Source organism: Anastrepha ludens, chromosome Y (assembly GCF_028408465.1).
Source record: "Anastrepha ludens isolate Willacy chromosome Y, idAnaLude1.1, whole genome shotgun sequence".
Classification (NCBI taxonomy): domain Eukaryota; kingdom Metazoa; phylum Arthropoda; class Insecta; order Diptera; family Tephritidae; genus Anastrepha; species Anastrepha ludens.
Window position 1 is genome coordinate 3,475,202 of NC_071504.1, and position 7,979 is coordinate 3,483,180.

Sequence of the window (7,979 nt, forward strand, 5' to 3'; positions counted from 1 at the left end):
CTTCAGGCTTACTTGATATGTAGTAGTTTTAAAATGACAAAATGGTGCTCTTATAAAAGTTACCGTTATTTCGCAACCTATGAGTATGCTAAATGTAATTAATTTAAAATAGAATTTAATAGACAAATTGTAGCTTTCATCTTCAATAAAAGAAGTATTTTTCGCATTTTAGAAAAATTCTATGACTGGTATCCTAAAAGTATGCTAAATAGAAATGGTTTACCTCTAGTTTTACTTGAAATATATAAGACTAAGATATCAAAATACAGGTAGTGCTTTTATGCTGCTCAATAAAAAAAAAAAAAAAATACCAGTCTAACGGTTAGACGGGATAGAAGTGAAACCTTCCGTAAGACAAACTGAGAGAGAATAAGACGAAAGCAGCATTAGGAGCGGGATAATTATAGGTTCATTATAATATTATATTGCTCTAAAGTTCATATTTTATTTTCTTCATTTTATTTCATTCATCCTCAATGTTTCCAATTTCAACAAATGATACGAATGGCTTATGATAGATAAAATATGATACAAATGCTTTGGTTTCGATGTTGTCAAAAAAAAATACCCAAACGGACCGAAGAAACAGTCTTACAAATTTCTTCCATTTTCGTCTACTTGTATTCATATAAAAATGTATGTCTCTTCCCATCAAAGCTAAATGTATTAGTATATTTCTTTTTGTATTTATTCAATAATTTGGGCCGAAATCCCGCCGGTACTGCAATACCGGGCCAACCCGTGGCACAGGTGGAATAAGCCCCTAAAACACTCCGCCCATTTACAAAAAATCAGTTTAACATTTGTTGTCCTCCGATGGAGGATCTATCAGATGTTAAGCTGATAAGAACAGATAAAGTGGGCTTCAAGACCGTTTTGCACGTGAGGACATTTCCCTCGGGGTGATATATAAAAAAAAAAAAAAAAAAAAAATTCCGCACTATTTTCGAGAGTGACGGTTCAATAGATATATTAAAATCAGCTTAATATTTCTTGCCCTCCAATGGAGGATATATCTATCTATGTTAAGCTGATACTGTCTTAACTATAGCCAACAAACTACCTTGTCATTACATTTTCTAATACACCTTTTGAGAATTACACGCTCACAAAAATTAATGTACAAAATATTTATACCGATTCACTTAAACACGGCGAGCTGTTTGATTTCATGTTCGTGCCTGTGTATGTGCATTTGTGCGTTCATATCGCCAGCCTTGGCTGAGCACAGTAAGAAAATGTATTCGAGCGTATATATGTATGTATGTATGTACGTTAGTGTGTTTGTACGATTGTGCTCTGCGCTCAGCTTTCTGTCGATTTTACTGTGCGCTGCGCAGGTTGGGGTATTCTTGCAGAATGTAAAGATGATTCACACTGTCGACCGACTGGGTACAGTTGTCACAAGTGATGATATGTATAATTTTTATATAAAAAATTAAGGCGAATCTATTGAAGGTGGTAGCAATAACACAGCTGATTTGTTATTTTTTTCTTCCGCCGTGTACATTTGGATGTCAACACAAAATTGAATTACGAAACGTTTTACTTAGCTTAGTGTATGAATACCTTGGAAAAAATTCAATTTTCTTCTATAATCAATTTTAATAAAAAAAAACTGTTTTCAATAATGCAAGTTTCAAAAAAAAAAAAAAAAAAAAAAAAAAATTTCCTCAAATCACTCCCAACGATTCTAAAGAAGTTTTCACTTCAAAAATCATTATTTTTACTGCTATCCTAAAAATATGCTACACAAAAACTTGTTGCCTCTAGATTTTGATATGGCCCTTCAATATCACTCTCATTCCGTCTTTTTGTAAATCAAATTACTTATTGTCTAACGACAGGTGTAATATTTTATGGAAGAAATAAAAAAAAAAAAAAATTTCATTCGAATCATTTGAAATTTCTGTATACAATAACGAAAAATTCAAAAAAAGTTGTACACATAAAATGAATGTCAATTCGAAACTTATATTACTTTAATCTAAGAATCAGGCAAGTTTTGTTTTGTACAATATTTTGATTTTTTCTTTTTTTTATATGAAGAAAATATTTAAAAGAAATTTGTTTTTGCTAAAAACCTTCCCCTAGTGGATCCCTATAATATGAAAAAAGAACGAATAAAATTGGGCTCGTATCGGCCCAAAAAAATGCGTACAAAGGAACATCATTTCATTTTTATATATATAGATAGACTAGGTCTTTAGGCAATACATATCCATTATATTTGAATAGGTTCAGAACCAATTATACCTGTAATGTTCCTACAGCTCGCACTCTGCATGGCCTCAATAAGATGTCGAATTCTCTCATATTAGGTTTTACATTATCGAAACTATATTTTGCTATATCTGCTCAATTAAATTGTAATTTAGATTTGGAAAACGATATTTTTGTAGTATGTTATCATGGCCGCTAATAATTTCACTATCGAAACAAAAACAAAGGCCTTTACGCATTGCATTCTACGCTCACACTAAAAAAGCTTTTAAGAAAAACGATATGCTTATCATGTCGTATCCGTCGCCACGTATTTTTTGTATTTGCTTTACCTTCCGCACGTTTAGCTTAAATAAATAAATTTAATATAAATAATAAAATATAATATATAAACCAAATAAATAAATATAATATATAAACCAAATTGCATAGTTTTATTTTTATAAACAAAATGACGGAAAACCCCTCACTTGCTGAACCAATATTGTTTTATTTCACATTTTCAAGTGCGGCATGAACTAACTTTCAATTTTCTACATTGTGATTGCTTATATTGTAAAGTGTAACTAAATTTAAGTTGCCGGATGGATGTTTCTTTAGGCCACACCCTAATATTTAATGTACATTTTTAGCCACCCTAATGGTAACTGCGCCTACCGTTCTGACTGTTGCTAACCACCGTTTCCAGTCGCTGCAACGTGAAGGCCGTTAACCCTGGCATTTCCCCGCCGAACAGTTAAAACGTTTACCGTGTTAAACGTTGTTCGGCGAGGTTACTTTCACTTCAATTTTAATTGTAACTTTCACTGCGATTTTCGAATTCCAAGCATCAGGACGTGTCAGCCAGCTAAAAGGTAATTTATTATTAATTATAAATTATACTTAATATAATAATACATACATAATAATACGTAAGCAACGTATTTCTATAGGATATATATTTCTATGAACATATATATCTATTCTATGCATATATCTATGTATATACTGTAAATAAAATACTAATGACTATATACTGACACGCCTTTGTGCTTTTTATTTTTCTAAAATATGTCATCGGAGCGACCGTGGAGGCCCCACATTTCTGAACCGCCCATTGCGTCGCACTCCGATGATGACATGGTCCTTCGAGCCAGATAAAGATAAAGATTCCAATAATATGCCCAGTGCAACAGCTAACGCTGCGGGGGCAACTGCAGTGACAGCAGTTAAAAAAGAACATCAGCAGCAAAATTATGGGGTGACAGCAAAACCAAACAAATCAATAGTCAGCAGTAATGTAACACCAAAAGTCACCTCCACAGCGGCGGATAAATAATTGTTTATTTTCATAATCTTTTTTTTTAATACAAAAGCTTATTTAATATTGTTCGTTTATATTTTATCTTACCTTTATTTTACATAACGTATGTATTTTCTTGTAATTTTTGAGTATTTTCATAACTACAAACCGGCGCAAATTTAGCAGCACTCTAAGCGCGGACAAAAATTTGCATATATATAAAATACTGTAATTACACAAAGAAAGAGAAATAAGTGAAAATGATGAAAGGAGTGCAGTTGACATAAGTTCTGTTGAACCACAAGTGCAGAAAACTCTTCGGAAATAGACGATTATAACGATTTTGTGCCGGTGGTTTCACATCATCGACGTGATCGTAAAAAACCACGTAAGGAAAAACCAACCGGACGTGAACGACAAGGTGGAAATAATAACAATGGAAATGAAAAGCTCCCCGGCGGAGGAAATGGTGCTCGAGCTGGTGGTGGCAATGGTGGTGATGGTGGTGAGGGTGGAAAAAAACAAACATAACGTAACGGGTACTGTTGAAAAGGAAGGCGATAAAAGGTATACGTCGCGTGCACGTCAACGCGGCGGTAGCCCACGTAAAGGTGGACCTACTGGCGGAGCACCCAAGTCGCCAAAGGACCGGAAAGATACTTCGCTCAGTGCTAGCGTAGAGAATACAAACAGTGGAAATGAAGCAAAAAGTAGTGATGCCGAATCGCCAGCAGCTAGCGGTAATGGTGCTGCAGCAGCTCCAGCTCCTCAACTGAAGAAATACGTGGCTGCACCTCCACCGAAGGTCAACGCCTGGAAGATATCTAAACAATCATCCAGCAACAACACAACCACAACAGGTTCGACGCCTTTAGAAAAACGTGTTTTACAACCTAAAAAGCCGATTGCACAGCAACAATCACAGGAACCGAAAGTAGCCGACAATAATCCAGATAGTACTCAGGCGCATACTAATCGAATTGGTGATAGCAATCAAAATAACATTGAAAGCAGCGAAATCAGCACCACCAAAGTCGCAGCTCAAGACGAAGTTATAACAACAACAGCAGCAGCAGCGCCAATTTCTACACCAGCTCCAGCTCCAGCAGCAGCAGCAGCAGCATCGGCACCGACAAATACTGCTAAGCACTAACCAGACACAGCACCCGCTCCGGTTGTAAATAAGGGAAAGAGAGCCAATGAAAAGACCAGCGATTTCAGTAACATTGGTGATTGGGCCTATGTTAATTGGTGGTAAACCTACAAATAACGAATCGAAACGCTTAACGAAGCATAAACAGCGTTCAGTGAACGCAAACAATAAAGAAGAAAACACAACAGCAACAGCAGCACCCACAACATCAGCTCCCAATAACGCTAATCAAGCAGCTCCAACAGGCAGTGCTACCACAGGTGATAAACCGTCAACAAGTCAAGCGTAAAATGAGCCTAGTAAATCTGGCAGTGGTGAAGGCAATAGTGGACCTTCGGCCACAAATGCCACAGCTGGCAACTCAAGCTCAGGATCAAATGGCACAGAGTTCAATATTTGGCTGGGTACTGACCGGGGTCTGCCCGTTAAATTAAACATTTTTATTTTGTATAGTACAGTTTATAAATCAATAAATTTGAATATAACAAATTTTACTTCTTTTTGTGTGCAATAACTATCCACGTACATAAAATTTCATCTTTACAGCATTTCAGACGTCACCAGCAGCCTCCGATGTCTCACCACAATATACCGAACGTTGGCTGACACCTCCGTCCTAAAACAATGATTGCTTATTGCAAGGGGGCCGGCATGTTTAGGCCACACCCTAATATTTAATATACATTTTTAGCCACCCTAATGGTAACTGCGCCTACCGTTCCGATTGTTGCTAACCACCGTTTCCAGTCGCTGCAACGTGAAGGCCGTTAACCCTGGCATTTCCCCGCCGAACAGTTAAAACGTTTACCGTGTTAAACGTTGTTCGGCGAGGTTACTTTCACTTCAATTTTAATTGTAACTTTCACTGCGATTTTCGAATTTCAAGCATCAGGACGTGTCAGCCAGCTAAAAGGTAATTTATTATTAATTATAAATTATACTTAATATAATAATACATACATAATAATACGTAAGCAACGTATTTCTATTGCATATATATTTCTACTAGCGTACCCTCGCCCGCTTCGCTAGACGATAAATTCAATGATTTGCTGAAAGAGAATACAATTAATACGAAACAAAGCAAATTCTTTGATACAATTTCATTCGAACTTTATTGTAACACTTTTTGGTAGACAACGTTTTTGGTTTTTTCATCTTTCGCGTGAATAATGACGATGGTTTGCCAACTCGTGAGCAAGCTACATACAATTGTCCATGAGAAAAAATTGGGTATTCTAAATTAATACCGCACATTTGTAGAGACTGTCCTTGCGCCTTATTAATTCTCATAGCGAAGGCAAGGCGAATAGGAAACTGCAAACGTTTGAAATCGAATGGTAAATCCGCCGGAATCAGTGAAATTCAGGGTATCAAAATGTCTTCTCCTTTGTACTTCCCTTTCAAAATTGTTGCTTCGATAACGTTACCCATTAGCTTCTTCACAGCGAGTCTGGTATCGTTGCAAAGTCGGGGCACATTACTATTGCGCAGCATAATAATCGGTGCTCCAATTTTTAATCGTAAATTATGAGGTGGTAAGCCTGGCAAATCGAGTGAGTTTAAGAATTCAGTTGGATAATTTACGACCTCATCTTGATCAGTAATAGTGTCCATTGACTTACTTATACGCAACTATGTCACCAGGTATTTGATCTAAAATAGCTGAATTTATATCATTGACGTCCTTATTTTTCCCAGCTAAAATTGCTCTTTCGCTGAGTCAATCATGGTTTTTGTAATGTTGAACTATGTTTGGAAATACACTCTGTATCAATGCCTCTTTAGACTGTGCAAAAGTGCAGAAATTGTTAGGCAATGTTATCATTCCTGTTGTTTTTGAAAAAAGGTTTATTTTTTTTGGTTAAAAAGTGTTTTTTGAAGTTTTGAAAAACACTTCGCTCTAACAAATTTCTTCTCAGTTAATTGCTGAAAATTAAATATTTTGAAAAAACTATTTTTTTTTTAATTTAATGTTTTTGAGAAAATTTTGTTCTTGAAAAAATTTCATACTTTTGTAAAAGTTTAAATTGATTTGTTAAAAAAGATTTTTTTCCGCTTTGAAAAACACCCCCTCGACAAAATGTATTCTCTATTAATAGTGGAATATGAAATACTTTGAAAACACCATTTTTTTTTTAATTTTGTTTGGTTTTCAGAAAATTTTGTTTTGAAAAAATTTCATACCCTTGAAAAAGTTTTATTTTATTTTATTTGTTTAAAATTTTTGAAATTTTTTTTTTTGTAATTTTAGAAAAACACCTCTTCGAAGAAATTTCTTTTATCTTTTTGAGGAAAATTTGGTTTTGAAAAAATTTCATGCTTTCGAAATTTTTTTATTTTACTTTATTTCTTCAAAATTTTTGAAAACAATTTTTTTTATAATTTTCGAAAAACACCCCTTTGAAAAAATGTTTTCTATGTGTCATAGAGGTATTCCATTAACTTTTAGGATTATAGTCAAATACTTACAAATATCTACGCTTTCACAAATAGCAACAATAAACAAATTTCCTCAAAACCAAAAAATTTACTTTTTTTCTAAAAAAATTCTAAACAAACAACGTAATAAATTTAGAATTTTGTGTTCACGAAAAAACAGTATTGTTTTTATTGTATTAACTGAAAACCAAAATGTTGCAAAAAATCAAAACAAAACTAAATTATTTTTTTGTGTTCATTTGGTCCATATGTTCCATAAAAAGTTGATATGGTAAATAATATGCAGGGTCTGATACACGCAAATTTCCATTGACCATTATAGCGACAAAATTATCAATCACCAATTCCAACAGGATTTCAAAATCAGAGTTGGAATGAGTTGTTGTGTGGTGTACTTCTGAAAAAATTAGAAATAAACAAAATAAATCTAAAAATTCGAATTCTAACTTTATCTTGTGTATGTTCTTATTACCTTGAAGCACCATTCATTTTAAATTTTCCAAGAATTTTTTTTATCATTTCGCGTTTCTTTCCTTTTTCATTCGATTCCAACATTTGTTCATAGCCGAAAACATCGTTTGCAAACGAATTCATTTCCATATAGAATTGGTCAAAGAAAGCATTGCTCAATTGAATTGAAACATTATTTTCATAAATACTTAGGACCTTAACTAATGCACCTTGGTACATACATACCTAACGCAGATATTCATCGCGACCTTGACATCGATACTATTGATGAAACAATACAAAGCGCTAGCAGAAGACACATAAATAGACTATTAACGCATACAAATCCTATGATGAGAAGACTACCAAATAAAGAAAAATCTACCCAAAGTCGGCTTAACCGTCAAACACCAACAGATCTTGCAAAAT

General features: G+C 34.3%; 1 pseudogene; it reads right to left on the minus strand.

Moving 5' to 3' along the window:
• Positions 1 to 694: 694 nt before the first annotated feature.
• On the minus strand, positions 695 to 876 carry LOC128870616 (U2 spliceosomal RNA; annotated as a pseudogene).
• Positions 877 to 7,979: the final 7,103 nt, after the last annotated feature.